Source organism: Zonotrichia leucophrys, chromosome Z, assembly GCF_028769735.1.
Source record: "Zonotrichia leucophrys gambelii isolate GWCS_2022_RI chromosome Z, RI_Zleu_2.0, whole genome shotgun sequence".
NCBI classification, from domain to species: domain Eukaryota; kingdom Metazoa; phylum Chordata; class Aves; order Passeriformes; family Passerellidae; genus Zonotrichia; species Zonotrichia leucophrys.
This window is the reverse complement of record NC_088200.1, coordinates 63,704,996-63,725,721: the sequence shown is the minus strand read 5'-3', so window position 1 is coordinate 63,725,721 and position 20,726 is coordinate 63,704,996. Positions and strand designations below refer to the sequence as shown.

General features: G+C 44.3%; 1 protein-coding gene across 3 annotated transcripts in view; it reads right to left on the bottom strand.

Annotated features, from left to right (window-relative positions):
• KIAA1958 (KIAA1958 ortholog) overlaps positions 1-20,726 on the bottom strand; it is an 82,206-nt gene that overhangs the window by 55,282 nt on the left and 6,198 nt on the right. Inside the window, exons 1-3 of one of the 3 annotated variants that reach the window (XM_064736928.1) lie at positions 20,533-20,699; positions 19,949-20,077; positions 17,924-18,118 (exon numbers count right to left, since the gene is read on the bottom strand). The exons of 1 other annotated variant lie outside the window; for it this stretch is intronic. The gene's annotated coding sequence lies outside the window, so the exon portion shown is untranslated. Of the gene's footprint in view, positions 1-8,007; positions 8,207-17,923; positions 18,119-19,948; positions 20,078-20,532; positions 20,700-20,726 lie in introns of those variants that run through there. One more of the 3 variants, XM_064736929.1, reaches the window with a different exon arrangement.

The window sequence follows — 20,726 nt, the reverse complement described above, 5'->3', positions numbered from 1 at the left end:
GCTTCTGTATCTGACAGGTTAACTCACCTGTATTTTGCTGTATAGTACCATAATGTCTAATATCTTACAGGAATAAGCCCTTAGACTATTTATGGTGAGACAAAGGGAAAAAAATCTACCTTCTGTGTGTTTATGCATAATGCATTTATAATTTTCTGGCCTTCTTCACTCGCGCTCACAACAAGTAACTTCTGTTCCTCAAATCAACACAAATTTGTGAAAACAAAATATCTGACCCAGGTCTGCCCAGCCAAAAAATCTTTGTCACCAGTATTTCAATCAAATCACACTGCCTGTTCAGCAAACACTTGGCACTGTGCCTGATTTTTAGATTGGTGACAAACACCAGGTCTGACAAAATGGGTGGAATACTAAATTGCTTGTTTAATTCATAATATTGAGTTCAGAGAAAATTTGTCATTTATGGGGTTCTTAGCTGTACGCTGCTATGAAGCAAAGCTGTGTGCAGAAAATGGAATTTAATTGAAAAGAGGTTGTGGACACAAGTCATTTGCATGAGTTTTTTTACATATCTTGGTTTGGAGACATTAATTTTAATCTTGTAAAGAGAATCTACATTGAAATGCGACTTGAAATCTAGAAAATATCCACCTGACAGTGGATAGTTAATAATAAATCATTATAAACACAAAACAAAATACTTCTTTTTACCTTTTTTTTTTTTTCTACAATAGTTGTAGTAATAGTACTTTTGGAAATCAGAACTGGAAATGTTCAACTTGAGTGGTTTGAAATTAAGTCATCAGCACTCATCAAGTCTGGTAAAATTGCTAGGATACACATATCAGGCAGAGACTGTGCCAACACTTTTACGGAACAGTTTCAATTGCAACTGGTTACACAATAAATGTTTGCCTCCTGGGTTTAAAAAAATTAATGCTGGCACTGTAAGACCTCAGTTTTTAAAAGCACACCCTTGTTTTTTATAGTTACAGGTCAGAAAGTTAAAAAAAAAAGAAATTAGACATCATTCTTCCCCCTAACAGAGCTAAAAAAAGACAGTATGAAATTTAAATTTTGAAAAGAAAATACTCACTTTCCTCATTAAACATGAAAAAAGAGAGAGTCTATAAAAAGCTTTCAGTTGCAACAAAATCTGAGCAAATATTTAATCTCAGAGTGTAGACTGGCATGACCTAGTATGACTGTAGACTGCCATAGGGGAGTCCGCAGTCCACATGATAGAAAACAGAAAACATTCCACTGCATGAGTAGCTGGGCATCTTCTGTACAAAGCTGGCTCAACAGCAAGGATCAAAATCTCACAGATTTAAAAAAAAAAAAAAAAAGTGTCAGCTTCTACATTTTGAGACGGTTCATTAATTTTTTTTCCATCCTGCAATATTTTGCAAATTCCAAGCTATGACATTTGAAGTGCTACCAGCTAAAATATGCTGGCTCCTTATGGTGTGTTGCAGCAGACTTTGCAAACTATCACAGGGCGATGAGGGTTTTCTCTACAGCTTTAGGAGAACACTTGTAACATAAATACACCCTCTCCCCTCTGTACTTAGACTGCAAAGATACCAGTAGTATAGAAATTACAGTCTGTGACTTCAGGTTTAAGGAGAGGAGACAAACAGAAAAGTTATACTGCAACACCAAGCGCATACCAAAAGCTAATATTTTCCTAATTTTGGGAAAAGATTAGCTCTCTCATTCTAGAAACCTGCTACGCACAACTGCACAGAAGTACCTGCTGTAGCCCAGGAAAAGTATAAATACCATGCTAGTGTGTGGTTCAACAAAACAGAGGAGAGGCTTCTCACTGTTATGCACCAGCATATCAGATATCAGCACTGTGACAAGGACAAAGCTGAAGATATGCCAATTGAAAAGTGTTCTCATTTTACCACAGTGCTTTCCTCTTTATGCCTCTGATATCCCTCTGCACACCTATTCCCATATCATACTGGCTAATGAGCTAGCTTTGATGCCTAGCCCTGAGCCTCCCTCCTACCAAAAATTGTCCCATGTCCCATCCCCATCGGCCATCTTGCCCCATCGGCAAGGAGCGAAGTTACCTGCTTCCCTTTGCACAGCAATTTTTGTTAAAAATACCACATTTTACACCTCACATCCTGTCATCTCCAGCCCAGATCTCCACCCTGTTGAGATGATTTTGAAACTTGATTCTGTGCTCCCATACCTTTGTGTCTCTTTCTGGCCTCATGCTCTGCACAAATGCAATACAGAGAAAAGTGTGTTACTTCTTACATTGTATCGTTCAGGAAAATACTGGATAGGGCAGATTCCAGAAGAACCACAGCTCACTCATCCCATAAGTCAGACACCTGCTGTGCAAGACCTCTCTTTTCTCTCTCATCTGACGATGGAATGTCATGTACATTCTGTCACATACATGTTTAACAGCAACAATAAAAGTAAAAATAAAAGTAAAAGTAAAAATAAAAATAAAAATAGATATATTAATGATAAAGTGTATATACTATGCTAATAGACAATATTACATTTAATGATACATAATATAGAAGAGAATTTCAAAATAAAATTATATTACTTATACGTATTATTGAACTTACATATGTATATGTATTTATAAATAAGCATAATTTTATATTTGTATACTATTACTATTAATATATGACACACCTTTGCATATTAATAAAATATAATAGCAGCTATTTTGGGTCACTCCTGAAGAACCTATTAAGTGTGGTTTGTAAACCACAGTTCTCGACCATGTGGAAATTTACACCTGCAAAATAAATGTCTGGGTTCAGCAGAGCCATACTACAAAATCTGGTTTTTTTTAATTGGAGACAGGGAAGGGTGAGATAACAACTTCAAGCAGCAAGTTAGCAGTCAAGCTCTGGCCTTTCCTGGGCAGCTGTTATCTTGGCACTGCTCAAACCTATCTTGGCTTACAGCTAAGAAGGTTTACTGCCCTGCTCTCTCTGCCCACTCACTGGGTATCCCTTACGACTGCCCAACACAAGAGGGGTAGGAAAGTGACCCAGATTCGAAAATACCTCTGGCTAGAGTGGCATTAAAACAACACTGTGGTCCTTTAATAAGTAACAAATTTATTTGAAGGAGGACTTACAAATGGTTACTCACATGAAGGGACAACGTTAGCAAATGGCTGTATTCGTAAACTTTGCAATGTATGAGAAAGAGGAAGAAAGAGATGGGGGAGAGGGGAAGAGAAAGAAGAAGGAAAGAGGCAGAAAGAGAGTGAGAGAGATCACTGCTGCTGGATGCAGCCAACGGGGGCCTTTGATGTCCTGAAGTCCCTCACAGTGCAGCTCGCTGTCCTTTTTCACGTTGGTTGCTTCTGGCAAACTCACCTCCATGCTTAAACAGGGCTGGGGGTGGCAGCCAATTTATATGCAAATGAAGAGTGTCGGGAGGAACAAAGACATTACAGACTCTGGGTCTAGCATAAGGGCAGAACAGGACCGTGGTCTCTTTAGCATCACTCTAATCTGGTTGATTGCAGCAATAAGGACCTTCCAAATCCTCAGGCACACCATCCACACATCTCATGGCGTGTCTCATGGTGTGGCTCCAGTTGCTCCACTTAATTTCACTTTATTTCATTTGAAACCTCTAACCTACTAGATCATCAGTGGTTTTGCTTTTCTCCAGCCTTAACCCTGTCTATGAGAATAGACAGTGAAATTCGAAATGACTAAAACCAGCTGCTGTCAACTTTAAATATATTTTGAAAAAAAAAACGCTGTAGAAAATAATTGTATCTTGGAGACCTTTCTTGCCTATTTCTTTCTTGGAGATGCAGCTGTTCTTAGGTCAAGGGATAGAACAATCAAGCTTTCAAAGCACAACACTGGTGATGCAAGAAAGCTTCCACTGGACTAGATGAGAGGTAAAGTCTGGTGTACATTTGGATATTTGATCACTGCTATATGGCTATGTTCCTGTTTTCAAAAAATATTAGAGTGGGTTTTTTTCTTTTTGAATACCTGATCGTCTACACTGATCAAAGACACTCGCTTTACTGAAGATCACAGAGGAAAGCAATAGGGAAGACCACACAAAAAAAAAAAAAGACAAAATAAGTGGAAGAAATAAACAAAGCTGAAGAGAAAATGGGACAGGAATCTCTTTCCTCCCCTTATCTCTTCCAGTTATCTTGGGTACTGTTTGTAAAACAGATATGTAAAATATTTAAGGTATGATGACTGCTTTTAGAAAAATAATTGCCTTGAACAATAGAAATAAAAACTTGCAGAAGGTCACAGTATTCACTCAGTGAATACCAATAACCTAACCCTGTGATTCTGCACTTAGAGGAAAATTTTTGTTCCTGCAACTTTTCATTGAACTAAAATCCTAAGATGTCTAAATGTCCAACAGAACTCATGATGTCTCTCAGCTAACATCAGTCAAGTGAACAAAAATTTGAGATCCTGCCTGTTGCTAAACAAAAATAAGAAAAGGGAATGAAATGTGAAAGAATTCTTCAGCAATACAAGGACCATGATAAAAACTTACTGTGCAGAAAATGTGGAAAATACCTGTAATTGAGAATAGCCCCTACATCATGCAGAGTAATTTCTTAGAACACAGTCAGGCAAAGCAGAGGCTCTACAAAGATCAAACTAAACCCAGGATCTGAGATAGGTACTTTTCACTGTACAATTCTCAGAAGAAAACACATCCTAATTGTGTAAGTATGACTGCGGCTAAACTACAACACATTCTCACCACGCTGAAGGCACTTACTATTTTGTTTCCTTTTTGAATGCTTAAGTTTGGACAGTCATATGACCAAGATCTTTTATTTACTTCAGGAAAAACACAGATGGTCAGTGGCCAGCCAGGAGTGTCATTAGGGAATCTGTGAGGTCTGCTCGTTACTACAGACACAAGAGAGGACTGACACCCTGTAATTTCTGTCTTGCAAGAGCATTCACTGACCAGTAAATAAAGTTCATAAATCATCAAATCAGAACCAAGGTCAAGTAAATGAAGATGAAGCAGCTGGGCTCCATTGGTTCTCTTCATTATTTAGAGTAAGGTATATATCTTTTAAGTTCCTTTAACTTATTATGCAAATCCATGGTGGAAACATTTGATACAAACTAACACTCATTTTTAAATATTTTTCACAGAAAGGGACTAGAAAAGGCAACAAAAATTTGCTCTACTTTTAAGTCACTAACCTTAATCTCACCCTGTTTTACTTTGCAAAAAAGGTGTGCGGCAATAACCTTTGGAAGCAGAGCCAACGTTCAGCCAGTTACACTTGAATTACCAGATGTACAACAATCCTCAAGAGAACCAATTGCCACACACATTTCTGCGAAAGTGCCTTACAAACAGCAGTTAATTTTCACACCACCTCTGTGAGCCCTGCCCGGATGGGTTATCACTCCCTGAGCACAGATGTGGAAACACAGTGGCACCGTGGAGATGAGTGCCAAGGCTGGGATTACACTTAAAACCTTCAGAGCTCTTCTGTCTGCGTTTTGACTAACAAGGAAGGAAGGCAGAAAGGCATAAGGTTGGGAGACTGGAAATACCAAAGGATGTCATTGCTGAAACTCCAAGTGTCCGTGGAGCTGCAGTGAGTGGACCCATGGACAGCCAAGTCAAACTGGCATGAGGGTGAGGCTCAGTGGCCTCTTAAGGCAGGTGCAGCTGGTGACTGCCAGGTGTGAACAGCTAAGGCAGTAAACTGCTGCTGCTCTAGGAACTTGCAACTATAAATCCATTATCACTGTGTAAATGAAACAGAATTATAGTGTGCTTTGGAAACTTTCAGTAAGTTAAATTATAGAAAACTTCCTGGTGTAATACCAGCTACCAGTGCATAGATGCATCAGTACAGGAGCAGTATCAACGCATATTTGGTTACAAAAAAACCCCAGCTTGCTAACAATGGCTGGAGAAGTACTTCAGCTGTTATGGTTTCTCCACAAGTTTTAAGTTACTTTCTAAACACCTAGATATTTTAGTGGAATACAGAGAAGAATTCTGCTACACTCTTGAGATGAGTTAGTGACAACAGCAAAAACAGTAACTTCAGGGTGTATCTCTCTCACAACAAGTTTTACACTGCATATAAGAACACCTATCATCCCTGCAACACTTTCTGTTAATACTAAACCACACAGTATCTTTTTGCCAATTCTTTTATCCATTACTTTTCTGGGTGCAAGGTTTTTAAACTACCCGGTTTGCTTCTTAGCTTACCTAAGAAGGATTTGAAAGAGCTAATGAATTTGAGCAAAAGGTTAAAAAATTGCTTTTTGCTCAAAGCCACAGGCAAAAGGGGAAGATTGGCACTGGGCATGATTTAGCCAGGTTGAGCACCAGGCTCAGTACAGTACAGTAGGTGAGTGAATGAACCATGTGATTCCAGTTTTGTGTGGCTTTAGAAGTGAGAAAAAACAAGTTTAGCCAAACCTGAAATGACGTTTGAATAATCAGCCTGAGATAACTGATAGATTCAACCCTCAGGGCAATTCTTCCTGGCTTCTGGTAAAGCCAGTCAGTCAGAAACAGTCTGAAACCATGCACATGGTGCTGTGGGGCGGGCGCACATCCCCAGTGTGCTGCTGGCTGAGGTTATTAGGTTAATTACACAACCACGTGAGTACAGCCCTGTTGGTCTGAGCTCTGAATTATATGGAGGAGAACTGAAGAAGCCATGAGAGAAACAGGAACTGGTCATTCCTGACCTAAAAAGACCTTTTGGGGTTATTCTGTTCAAAGAAAAAAAAGTTAAGGAAAAGAAGCCTAGTTCCTTAGCTGAAAAGTTGCCAGCCAGACCACAGCAAAGGGATGTCATCATTTGTTTCATGCAAATTCTCACTGCTGCTACCAAGCACACTAAGTGCTTAGTCCTACTTCTCTTCAAATCAACAGAAAAATGAAAAACATTACTGTTTGTGCCAGTTCACAGCCAAGCTTACCATCTATCACAGTTTTAGCATTGCACCACCAGTGGTAGAGGTTGTATTTTTGAGAACGGTTAAGTGGGGGAATGGCAAGGCAGTCAAAAGCAAACTTCACAGATTAACAATTCAAATGTTGAAAGCCAGCCACATACAAGGATGTAATTTTTACTGAGTGAATTGTTTTGTTCCTATGACAGACCTTCACTCACTTGAATGGAAATAGCTGTACTCTACATCTAGTACTACTGAACTGCCAGCTACGTTCAGGAGATATTTATAACCATTAATGCTGCAGATGGAAGGTGAGTTTTAATGTATCATAGTTACTCCTCTGGCTGGAGCTCTGTCTGACAGCTGGAATTGAATTGCAGAAAGCTCAATATATCTCTCCATCGTTTTCACTCTTTCCTTTGCATGTAACCATCCCTTCCAAGCTTGCTTCTGTTTTCTGGCTTGCCTTATTGCTCCCGCCTCGTCTCGGCAGCAAGCCAAGTTAGTGCTCACCCCACTGCCTGCTTGGGCTGGGGATCAGAGGGACCCGTCGGAGCTCCCCTGTGGGACGTGCCAGGAGGCTCGAACCTCACGTGGGACCAAACCTCACCCCCAGGCACTTGGCCCCCGGCCCCGTTCTCGTTGCAGCCGGCAGACCCCTGAGGCCCCAAACCACAGCCCCCTGCGCCTGCCCACCTCGGTTTCTGCCGGGAGCTGCGGGTGGGAGCGGGGCGGGGGCTGTAAGGGTCACTTTTCTTTCTGCAGGAGGATGCCAGGAGGGGCGAGGGGCTCCACTCCACTCCGTATGTTGTGACAAACCACGACACCTCAAGCACCCCTGCCTCCCCCTGTCCTTCATCGGCACGCCCCGTGCAGCCCGGGGAGGCACACCGAGCCCTGCCACTGCACAGCGCCCCGCAACAAGGCCGGGGGACCTGCGCCTGTGCCCTGTGCAGCTTCCGAGAGAGCCCTTGGCCGCGCACAAAGAGAGAGCGAGCCAGACACGGGAGTATCACCCGCCCCCGCGGCGGGCAGCGCTGGATGCACACACACGCACCCCCCGCACTCGCATCCACAAGCACGGTGCGGCCGGCGGGTCACGTACCTGCAGGTGCCTGTCCGTGGGAGCGCGGGGCGGGGAGCCGTGCTATATCGCCCGTATTGCATGGGGGGATGAGGGCGATATCGTTCGGGGTTGGGGCGGGGGGGCTGCTCTGCTCCCTCCGCCCTCTTCCTCCTCCTCCTCCTCCCCGCAGTGTGTGTGGGGGTGTGTGGTACTCCGCGCCAGAGGAGGCAGCGGCGGGCTCCGGCTCCTGTCAGCCACCGGAAACCGGCGCCCGGTTCCCCGCACCGCAGGAAGTGTGCAATGGCACACCCGCACACCGGCCCGGACTGGCAGCGCACCGCAGGCTGTGTGCCATGGCACACCGCACACACACAGCACCGCACAGCACTGCAGGCTCTGTTCCATGGCACACTGCACATCGCACACACACAGCACTGCAGGCTCTGTTCCATGGCACACCGCACACACACAGCACCGCACAGCACTGCAGGCCGTGTGCCATGGCACACCACACACTGCACACACACAGAACCACAGGCCGTGCCATGGTACACTGCACACTGCACACACACAGAACCACAGGCCGTGTGCCATAGCACACCACACACTGCACACAGCACCGCACAACACCGCAGGCCGTGTGCCTTGGCACACCGCACACACACATACACCACGTTGGGTGGCGCAGCCCGAGTCTGGGCACAGCACAGGGCCCTGAGGGACACCTGTCTCTCCTGAGGGACTGAGGGGGAGCAGAGAGGGGGTCACTGTGCCCCCTCTGCAGGGAAACAGGCAACAGGATCTGCATTCCCTGCATTGCCATGGGCAGGAGTGAAAACAAGGAGAGACGCATGCGTGTGAAACCTGGATGTTGCACCTGGATGAAACACCTTCTCAGCTGACATAAAATAATGTAATTCTCATTATTCTGGTGGAGGTCTTCTGATTTGCAGCACCTCACCTACTCAATTTGAGTGTGTCCAAACAGCTACTACTCTGTTGTTTTGTGCAGATACAGAAACATGCGATTTACTGTTACTCTTTTTTATTTGGTATCTGCCACGACCTGTTAATTTTATGTGGACTATGTACATATGCATGCACACATCTGCACACATACTGTGCCCATGTGTAAGACAATAAAAACTGCAATTTGTGTGTTGTGAAGACTTTCTTAATTTGCTTGCACCTAGAGACCCTATCAGCAACATTGCTTTTTTTTTTTTTTTTTTTTTTTTTTGCAGTTAATCACAGGAGGGCTCACTGTGTGCTTACAGCATTTTCTCTGGGTGTTGGTTCTCCCACAGTAAGCAAGGCACATGCCAAAGCAAACTTTGCTCATCTCCTCAGTTGGACTTTTTTTACCCTGCATCATTCCAGAAGGAGACAGACCTGGCTATCAGCCTTCTAAACCGGCTGCTTCATGGCCCAGAGGTTTTCTTTCCTCATCATCCTTATGCCAACATTTGCAAAACTTGAATGGGCTAACACATGCTTACTAGCTACGATGGCAACAATGCTTACACAAGAGTAAAATGGAGGCAATCTGGAAGTGTATTCATGCCAAAAGTAATGCTCTTTCCAGATTTGTCTGTGAGGTGGCAGGGGAGTTTGGTAGGAGCATTAACCTTGCCTAGGGAAGATTACCATCCCTTCTGCTAGTGTTATTTTCAGTAGGTTGTCATGGTCATGGTGCTGCAATGAGCAGAGGTCTATAATACTTAATTATTTAAGATTTCAGTAGTAGATTCCTAAAGATGAAGAACCCTAACAGAAGGAGTAATTATTCCAGGGAGAAGAGAGAGAGTCTGCCTCCATTTGTCACGATCAAACACATGACACCCTGCTTTCACATCTTGCTTTTAAAATAGGGACCCGTAGTCAAAGCACTGGCAACATTAAGAAAAAGACCACAACGTTCCTGGACTCTGCTGTGCCCACAAAATCCTTGCAGGGACAGGAATGATCTGATTTTCAGAAATACGCCATCACACACTCCTCGTGGGTCAGAGGCTGCATGGGTTGTACTGGTTGAAACCAGTACCCTGTTTGCCTCTAAGAGGGGCCTGCTCAGCTGTCTTTTCAAGACCAAATGTTTACACTTTCAACAATAATAATACAATACACTTTCAACAACAATAAGGAATTCCTGAAGAGGAGGACTGCCTTCCAAACAAACACTCTTCATCTCTGGAAGCCCTATAATATAAAAAGTTCACATAATCTTCAGTCAGGAAACATAAGGGGCCTGCTCCTCACTGTTGGCCTTCAGTCTTGATCACTCCTTTGCATTCTTTTTCTTTGTTCTTCTCTACTTCTCTCATGCTCTTCAGTGGCCACAGGACAAAGCCTCTCTCCTCCTCCCACCTTCTCCCCCTCTTTCTTCTCCTTCTTCACTTCTTCGTTCTTAGGAGCAGCCACAGGTCACATCATATGCTGTCGAAGAGCTCAGTTAAGCTTAGTACAGCGTCACCAGCACCTCAGCACAGAATTGTAGTTCTGGATGAGCTTGTTTTAGCTCACTGCCTGTGTTAGTGATTGCACTGGGAGGGCAGCAATTGTGTGCACTGATGTTCCCAAGCAAGAAAACAAGGTTTTCTCCGGAAAGGAAAGCTGCTGCTATTGACCCAACAGGACTGTGCTGGCTGCTGCAGGGTGGACAGACACAGAGACTGTTCTGCCTCTGCAAAGCCAAGAGACTGCTGTGGTGAGGAGTTATGCTGGCCATTTCTCCTCCTATTCATCACTTGGAATAAAACACAACCAGACAGACATCTGACTTGGTTGGTGTGGACACCTGCTGGAGGTGCTGACCTTTCACAGATGGTCCACATGTCCAGGTAAGGCAGCAGGGTACTGTCATTAATGCAGTGGGCTGAGAAAGAAGATGTATCACATCCTCATCCCAGAACTAGCATGGATTTTATTCTGTGACCTCTGACAATTTACTAACCCATGTGCTGTGACCCTTCATCAACCATAGCAGGCTGTGTGGCAAGGGTGAATTGTCTCACTCCAGATGCCAGTGCCAGGAAAGCTAGGGCTTATGGTGCTCAGTGGAAGCTCATGCTCTCCGGTCCAGTACTCCTGGGCAGCCTGCCATCCCATTAACACTTGTGCCACCAGCAGACCAAAAACAATGGGCAAAAGCAAAAGCATCCCAGATCCCACATGAACTGATCCTTCTGCAGAGAAACACTGGCTGTGAAATAGGGTGTACAAGCCGCCAAACAGGAAGGAGAGGAATCACCATCCTCCTGTTTGGGAACACCTGACTGCTTGAAGAGAGGCCCAAAGCTCCTGGCAAGTGACAGCAACATCACAGCAGAGATGATACCACCTCACAGAAAATGTGCAGGCACCAAGTGACCACATGGCTTTGTTGTGAACTGCTCAGCTTCCCCAGAATCACTCCAGCACCACAGTGGTTGAGCAGAAACAGAGCAAAGCTTGGCTTTTCCTAGGGATGTCCTCCATGAGATAAGATGGGCACCAACTCGGTCTGGGCTGGTTCCTCTTTTGTTCAGGACTGACAGGTGGGCTGGATTCTGCTGAGTGGTTTGTTTCTGCTGCCCAGCTCTGCCCTTCCTTTGATTCAGGCAACAAGGAAGCTGAGTCACACCCCCGCAGTCTGTGCCCTGGCCATGCCTGCTCTCTCCTGCCCAGCTGAGCAGGGTGTGCCAGCACCCACACAGACTCTACCTCAGCCCCCACCACCAGTCATGAGCCTGACCTGGCACCAGAAGCTCTGCCAGCTGAAACACAAAGGTGAAACACTACTCCATGTGAAACCCCCCAGCCCTCACAGCAGGAGGAAAGCTGGCCCAGGAGGAAGACAGATGCAATCAGAAAATATTTCTGATTTTAGCAGAAAGCTGGCTGTACACGAAGGACCTATCACTAGAGTAGTTGGGATGAGAAGGAAAAATGAGAAAGGTCAAGAATGGTCTGTTTTACCAGCTGTAGGTTTGAAATCAGAACTGATTTTGTCACAGGAAGAAGGACAGGATCAGGCCACTGCCACAACAGGCTTTTTTTTTGCAGCAGTTCCCCACACAGACTGCTATTAGCATGTCTGCTCCAAGGGCTGCTCATCATGGCTAGAACCAGCCAGACACAGATCATGAACTAGTCTTCAAAGATGTGTTTCTCAGAGGAACATGTGCCCAACAAAACTAGCTCCTGCTGTACAAAAAGTTAAGCTGGAACCACTTTTGAGTCAGAAAAATTTCCTGGCACAACAATTATCTTCTTGAAAAAGGTAGCCCTTGAAAAAGCAGTAGGAATTAAAAGATTCATCTTCCTTTCTAGACTTCATTTGCCATGATCCAAGCAAGATTTTACTCCATCATTTACCTGGAACATGGAGGGAGTAGTATCTGTAAGGTCCCAGAAAGTCCTAGAAGAGCTCAGGGCCTGGCCAAACCTTGTGGTGTCCTACAGTGCCTCTTCCTCCTCTGTAACATTGTGAGGGAAGCAGCAGACAACCTTCCAACATGCAGGCAGACAGCTGGTTCTTCACTGAGGCTTCCTCTACCTCAACATCTATAGCAAAGAAATGAGCATCAAAAATCTGGGGAGCCAGCTTCCCATCCTAAGAGCCTGTGTGTCAGTCTGGAATACTGGAATACTCTCAGAGAATTAAGCATGAGCTAGATTCACCTGACTGAATCATTTCTCTAGGTGAAAGGGCTTGGTGAGAAACAGGTCAGTATTAATGGGCTGGCTCCCTCCTGGGACATCAGTGCTCCTGAAAGGCAGAGCAACAGGTGGGTCTGTGGGGCAGTGCAGCTTACAAACACCCAGCTGTGAGGACTCAAGGTCAGTGACAGAAGGTGGTGCCAGTTTCCTCCTTGACTGCAGGAAGACAAATGCAAAGAACTGGTGTGACGAGTGGAGCTGGGGTATTACAACACACACCTGAGATACTGGTGGTTAGTAAATAAGGAATCCTTCTCTCATGACTGTGCAGAGGACTTTGTATCCCTGTGTTTTCAGTAGCAACGTAGCAGACCTGCACTGGTGTAGGCAGGGTCAGAATGAAAGCAATTAAGTGCCTCTTTGGACACCAGCTTTCTGGCACTAAACTGGGATGCTGCTATCCCAGTTCCTAACTTGGGAAGTTCCTTTGAAAATTTCAAATAAATACAGAAGTGAATAAGTTGCTTGTCTGTGGGGTTGTGGGTTTTGGGTTCTTTTAGGTTTCCTGTACAAAACACTGGAACTGTAATGTTTGAAAAGCAAATTCATTTACTAAGGCAAGGCAGTATCAGAGCATGATCCATTTGTTTAAGAGTGGTCCTTAAAGAGGAAGATCAAGCACACCTCACACCCCACAGCTTCTCTTTAGATAAGGAAAGGTTTTAAAAGCAAAATCTGTGAAGTATCATATCTGCATTCCTGGAACATCTGTAATTAAATACGCACAATATTTCAAAGCAGAGCTGGTTAATTTGCCCTTCACTTACCTGCCAGTCCAAAACTTACTTTATGGGGGCACTACATGATGCCCTAATCATGATGCCCATCATTTCATCACTTTTGGAGATTTCAGAACAAACTCACTTTCAGTAGACCATGGTCCTTCAGCTCTGCTGGTCACTTACCACAGCATCTAGGTGCACCCTGCTCAGCAGTATTTAAACACTTGTAATCCTGCTTTTAACACTGACCCGACATCCCTGCTCCATCAGTCAGAAACAAGGGCACTACAAGAATCCCCAAGAGAGGAAGGCATTCTTCATTCTGGGACACTAATGGGACACAAGCCCTCAAGGAGCCTGATTCAAACAGGAAAGCTTGAGGAGAGTGGTCTTCTGCTCCAGCCACCTGGATTGCTGGCAATCCCTCCACTGGACTCCTAGTTGCAAATACTGCTCTGCCTGACCAGGGCAGGTCAGACTTACCCAGGTGCAGGAGCAGGCATTTTTCTGGTCATGTAGGTAACACCAGGCTGAATTAAAAGGGGTGATCAGGCAAGGAGTACCCTGAGCTTGTTTCTGAAGTAGAAGGCTGTGGGACAACCTGAGGAGCAGGGATTCAGCTATCACAGTGCATTGTAAAGGTTTTGTCTTTTTCCAGTAATCACTGATTACCAGAAAACTCCTACCTTTGTCAAACTCCCTTTGGAGGTTCAACACCCAGCCTATAGCACAAATGAGGGCATGCTCATTTTCCTTTGGAGATCCTGAAGGAACGCGGGGGAGTAAGTACCAGTACTAAAGACCACCCAACTCACAGTCACTGGATTTATTATGACTGCAGTTATTCATCAACTCTAAAAACCAGCAGAACAAAATACCTAACTTCAGGTCAGGGCTATGATCAAAGTCAGTTAGAGTGTGATTGATTAAATGCAAAGCAGATAACAGCTTATGAAAGCTTAGATACTGGTAATGCCCAGTAAAAACACCCAGCTTTTAGGTTACTTCTAAATTTTTTATACTCTGTCTGGGGCAGCTAACAAACTGACAGAAGAAAACCTGTTAATTTTCTCCACTGAGAACCTCAGATTGTCATGTTAGGCAGTCACTTTTCCTTCACATGTGCACGATGCTGAAAAAAGCAATGCAGACCTCACAAGGATACTTCACATTTACACCCAAGCATATCAGAGCAGAACTAACTTTCTGCTGGTCCTTCCCTTGTTAGTTTTGTTACTAGGCTACAACTAACAATTAGTGTTAACACTAAAAGAAAAAGTATATGAAGATCAGTCCACAAGGCGCCTTTGGAAATTCTATACTGTTTCACGAGAGGCTTGAAACGCCCTCGAGAATCCAGTCTGTGTGCATTCAGAGTTGTGACTGTACAACTCTGTTTTGTATTAAATTCCTGTGGGTTTTGGTGGAACAGGATATATTTCTGGCAACAGCAGGTGAGTGTCACCTCTTGGATGAAATATACAGGTAAAGAAGAGCAATTTAAACAAAAGCCCGAATAATTAGGATTGGAAAAGTGTGTAATAAGAGCTCAACAAGAAATCCACTTGAAAGCAAACAGGAGACTTGGCACTTCAAGTGTGCGCTAATTATATGAGAGAGATTTGTCTGAACATACAGTGTGTAGTTTGTCCGTATAAGATAAGGACACTGGTCTTTTTCTGTCTAAGAAACCATGATGCTTTGGTCTCCAGCCTGTGGCCTCAAGTTATTACCTAATGTTTACCTTTAACACACAGAGAGTGGATTTAAAACATAACCGGATCATGCTCTTCACCCACCCACACTGCTAGCTGTGAGTTCTTGGGCTCAGTCCCCCCAAAAGGGGGTGGCTCTCTGCAAATGGCATATGAAGGCTGTAGCAGACCCGCAGTTGGAACATCAATGCTAGGCTGTGAGGGCTGAACTCCTGTTTTACAGGGTGCCTTAAGGAGCTCACAGTGCAAACGCAAGAAGATGGAGAGTGGGGAAATCTTTGCAATGACAGAACTGGAATCATGTGGGAGCTGAGTTGTGGCTCTATCACGGAAATCCTGGAACTATTTCCAGCCTTTCTTGCAATTGCCCACCTGTAACAGGCTGACAACATAGTCTCATATGTGTGTCTTTGGGAGGCCCTCGTTTTCTTCAAAGAGAAGAAAATAATAGCAGAAAAGTTTCTAAATATGAATATGGGGCATTATTTACTTAGGATATCTGGCTGTCACAGGAGTATTTATTCCTCTGAAAAAAAAAAAAAAAACCAAAACAAAAAACCCCACAAAAACCCAACTGAGCCAGTGGTTCCTCCCAAGGTTTCTGGGTTCAGGCAACCATGGTATTATTTTCTTCCCTCCCTTTTTGGCCTGGTAAATTTCAAAGTTTGAGAGACCTGTTTCAGTGAATAGATGTGACCTAGACATTGCTTTTACAGTAAAGTCTGGATCTCAAAATTCCCCTCTATCATATTCAGTTGTTTAGTATAAATAGTAAAGTATGAATAAAGAAATAGCTGACAACATCCTTCTGGAGAAAATATTACAAATAGTATGAAATATGTTTCTTGGTGAAAAAGATCCATCACACTGATTTTCTGTTATTTGTTCACCCAATACTACATCTCACGCAAACTCACAATCAAAGTTGTGACAAAGACCATGACTGAAAATAATGGTATTGTACTTATCCCCCACCCCGCTAAAATTTTAACCACTGATGAAAAGGTCTGCTTTCAGAGTTTCATGTTGCTCATGCCAGGCGACTCCTATGATTGGGAGAAAGTGAGAACAGGTAAACAAGCTCAAAATTACTGCTCACATTTACGAAACTTGATAGAACCTACTTTTCCTTCATTGCTTCACTTTCTAGTGAGGCAATCATAAAGCTTGAGTTTAACCATATCATGCCAAGAGAGTGTGCACATTTTTCTGCTTCCTTGGTTGTTAGGTTCTAATGTGCAGGCGGCTTCCCAGTCACACCTTGTGATCACAATTTCATTGCAAAAGCTGTCTTTTAGCACTGAGCAGCAACTGGCAGACATATCAATTGCTGCACACAGACATGCACAAGTGATGTCATCTTTGCAATGCCAAGTGCTTTCTATGCCCCTTAAGGGCCCAGCAATCACTTGCAGCCCTGCAGCCTTTGACCCAAACTGCTGTGTCAGTATTTCCCCCTTCTCCTTCCTGTGCCGTTGCCTTGGCCTTCCACTTGCAAATCTCAGTAGATTCTCATAGAAAGCAATTGCTCAGAGTCCAATAATCTCATCTTTCTTCCCCTTGGGTTTCCTATCTGTTTTGTAACTTCAGTTTGTATTAAGGGGAAAAGCAAGAGTTAGTAAATAGAACAGTAGATAATAATCATGTAAATAACCTGTAAGCATTACCAGCCATAAATATGCACAAATGGAGTGACTGACACACACCACCTGTGACTGCTTAAATGTGATCCTGTCAGCACTGACAGCATCATATGCAGGAACAACCAAGCGGTAGCTTGGTTGGCTCCTAATGCCAAGAGCAGAGTTGACAGAGGAGAAAGCCTGACAACAATAATTATAGTCACTTTCCTCATCTTCACTGCTTGCTGACTCTGGAAAGGACACTCTACTGGGGGCCACATTGCTTCATTACTTGGCTGGATACTTGTCAGGCACTTCCTTTTCTTTCTGTTCTTTTTCCCCTACAGTAACTTCAAGTTGAAGTCTGGACCACACTGATAAAATTTTGTGCAGGTAAACCTGTCTCAAGAGGTGTGATGATACTGTCTCCAGACAGCTGGCAAAGTCTTATTCTCAGCCCCTAGTAGAAATGGTGGGAAGCAGAGCTACAGGCCACCCCAGTAAAAGATACTGTCTCTATGTATTATTGCTTGAGCTAGTTATATTTAGTTAATTAGAGCTTAACTTTGCTATACAAAGCACCATCTTATTCTAGGACAGAATGATGCATAGAACTAATTAAGCAAGACACCATTATATAGACTGTATGGATTACATGGACATTATATGAAGATTCACTGGGTTTGATTTTTATAATTCATTTGATTTTAAGCATTCAGGCTAACACTCTTCCAAACCAAGTCTCTCCCCAAAATATTACTCTCACTGATTATTTCAGTGGTTCAAATAAATATGACAATTACTGGTGCTCTGTCATCTAGAAGTACACACCTTACACCTCATTCCTGCTCCGGAGCAAGAACTTTATACCAGGAATGAGGGAAGGGAGGTAAGACGATGCAAGGCACAGACACAGATTTTTAAGTTGCCGCAAACCTGCTTACCTCACCCTATCCCACATGTGACGCGTGCTTTAAGCAGAAAAAGATCATGGCGCACTTTGGCGAGTCTAGCCCCTAAGCAAGCCTGCGGCAGACCGGGCAGCAGGGCGGGCGGTCCGAGGCAGCCCCGCGGCTGTGTGCTGCCTGCTCCCTCTGCTGGCACCGCCTGCTCCCAGCCCCGGCGCAGACCTGCAACCGCTGAGCCGGTGCAAGACGTCTGAACAGAGCCCTTGAACACGCCAGGGTCACATTACCTTTGCAGTACGACGAGCCATCAGTCCTGCTCACCAGTGTCAGCAGCCTGCAGATCGTGTCCCTCTTATGCACGTCCTGGAGCCATTCTCTCCATTCATCATCACCCAAAAAACCTGTAACTTTCTCTCCAGTTACTCACAGTAGCAAAACAGTCACAAGATTTTTAGTCATTTCATTTTTATGGGCCTCCAAATCTGTGAAGTGAGCAATAGAGTAAAAAGAAACACTTTTGACCTCATGCAAAAATCCTTTGCAGAAGACAAATAGCTGCAATAATTCCTCTACTATAGCATCCATTGTAGGTCTTGTCCTAAGAGTGCACAGTGGACCTTTTCAATATCTTAAGATCATTAGCCTTTTAAAATAACATCTGATAGGGATGGTCAATTCATACAAGCTTTGTGAAACCAGTACAGGGCAGAAAAATAGTGTTGGACCCCAGTGAGAGGAAAAGTTAGTGCTGACTTCAGCTCTTACAGGAAACATGCTGTGCATCCCCTAACCATTGGATAAGAACTCATATCTCCTTAGATATCTGAGAAAACATGATAAGAAATAAAGGTCTCTTAGGCTTGCATCTCACAGTGACACAGGACAGTCAGAAAGAAATAAAGAAGTGAAAATTAAAAAATCTGTTCTTAAAACACCAGAATTTTGGGACATAATTGTTTTTTGAAGCTTTACAGAAAGTTATTTTAAAAAGCCATGTTTGCTCTTGGGTTTATAATCAACTTGAGTTGTGATTTCTTTAGCAATTACAAAATCTATTGATCTTATGCTGCATCAGCAAAAAATGAGGACTGGTGTTTTAAAATAGCATTGTAGTTACATAAGAAAGACCAGTATTCTGCTAGTGTTCAAAATTCAACTATAGCAGCATCTTTTCCAGACTCAGGGTTAGGATCATATCACCTTTAATACTAGAATTTCTGGCATGAAAGCCATGAATAGCTTTAGCTTATCTAAAATGAACAAACAGAACCATCAGAAAATTAAAACGATCTGGATTATAGGCTGCGCACAGGAAACAGTAATATCCCTAGAGTAGCGTTTTTGAGTGAATTTAGAAATTCTGTTTTGGAATATACTTCCTAGTTTTATCCAGGTGGCAAAATGCTAAACCAGAATCTGTGATTAAATCCCACACACTTCCAATATCTGAACTAATAAAGAATTTCTATATATCTGGATCTATCTATATTTTACAATATTGAATCACTTTGCTGTAAAGGAGGAGGCAGATTAATTGAAGTAGAATTTATTTTTCAATCCATCTGTAAAACATTTCTGAGGACTTGATTACAATTATTGACTTAATGGATAACTTTTTTTTTCATTATTAATCTGTTCTCTTATGACTCCATTTTGAGGTGTGTTAAAAAAGGTTTCGAGCTGTTTTGAATAGTGATACTTGTGGAAATCACACTTAAAAAGAAGTGTAGCATTTTTAACATTATGAAAGTTCTGACATTGTCTTCTGTCCAACACTACTTAATCAGTAAATACATTCTCTGGAACGAGAAAACACTCTGTAAGAGGAGCAAATTACATCAGATGCAATATCCTGTTACTTAATGAAATTATTAGATTATGACTGATTTAACTAAGAAAAGACCATATGGCTCCAATCTCTCAGGGGAGATGAAACAAATCAGGTTATTTTCCTATCAGCTCTTCCTGGTACGAGCAGGGCACATTTAGGAGATGCTGCTCAGACATGTGCAGAGCACTAGCCCAATGCATTGACTGGTTCTCTCTGAAGATACACTGGCTGCTAAAATGTCGGTACCTGGTTAATAAAAGCAGTGTAACTTTTTGCACTCTTCCTGTTCACAGGATGCAGGAGTGCAGAAAAATCCAAGCAGTTCTTGCCTGCACTCTCCCCAGAGCCACAAAAAGCCCCTCCAATCCCAGATCACAGAGCGAGAAGCCTCTCTACTCCCCTGTCAGCAGAGGCTTTTCTGGGACGGCTTTTCTGGCTCTCCCGGTACCTGTGGCCCTCGACAAAGGCCTTTGTCCCTCACCTGTGAACATCTTCACAAAGTCGGCACTCGACATGCTCATGACCACGTCAGCTGTCACGGGAGCCTTTCCGAAGCCAGCGCTCCCACCCTTGGTCTTCAGGTCAATATACCAAGTGCCTCCACCATCGCCTGGACAGAGAGCGAAGCGCGGTGAGAAGGCAGCGAGCGCTGCCGCGCCCTCCCTCTCTGTCGCCCCGCCAGACGCCCACGGCCTCGTGCGTTTGCAGCGGCTCCGTGGCTGCCCGCACGCTGGCGGGGCTCTGCAAGGAGTCACCTCTGGTCCCCCGTGACGCCCCAAGCGCCGCGGGCTGGGGCCGCGGGCAGGAGAGCCCGGAGGCCGCGCTCTGCTCCCAGAGCCGCTGGCAGCTGGCGCTTCTGCCGTGGTGCCGAGAGCGCCCCGAGCGTGGCCGCAGCAGCGCCGGGACACAGGGACAGCAGCGCCCGGGGCTGCTCCAGCGGGCCTGCAGCACCAGCGTCACAGGAACTGAACAGGAGCCCGCCTGCTTCGGGACCAGCTTCCAAAGCGTTTCTGTCTGAAAACCGGGGCCTTTTGCCAGGCAAGGCTGCACAAGCGGTGGGCTTACCAGAGAGCTCAAACTGAAAGACACCCTGAGTACTTCTCACGTACTCCTCAGTCACTGCCCCTTGAATAACTCGGAACGTCTCTGCAACAGGACCCGATGGCATGGCTGCAGCAGATTCTGTCTTTGCCTTGGCCGCATCTGCTCCTTCCTGCTGGGATCTGCTTAATTTCTTCTCCTCTCTGAATGCTTGGGCA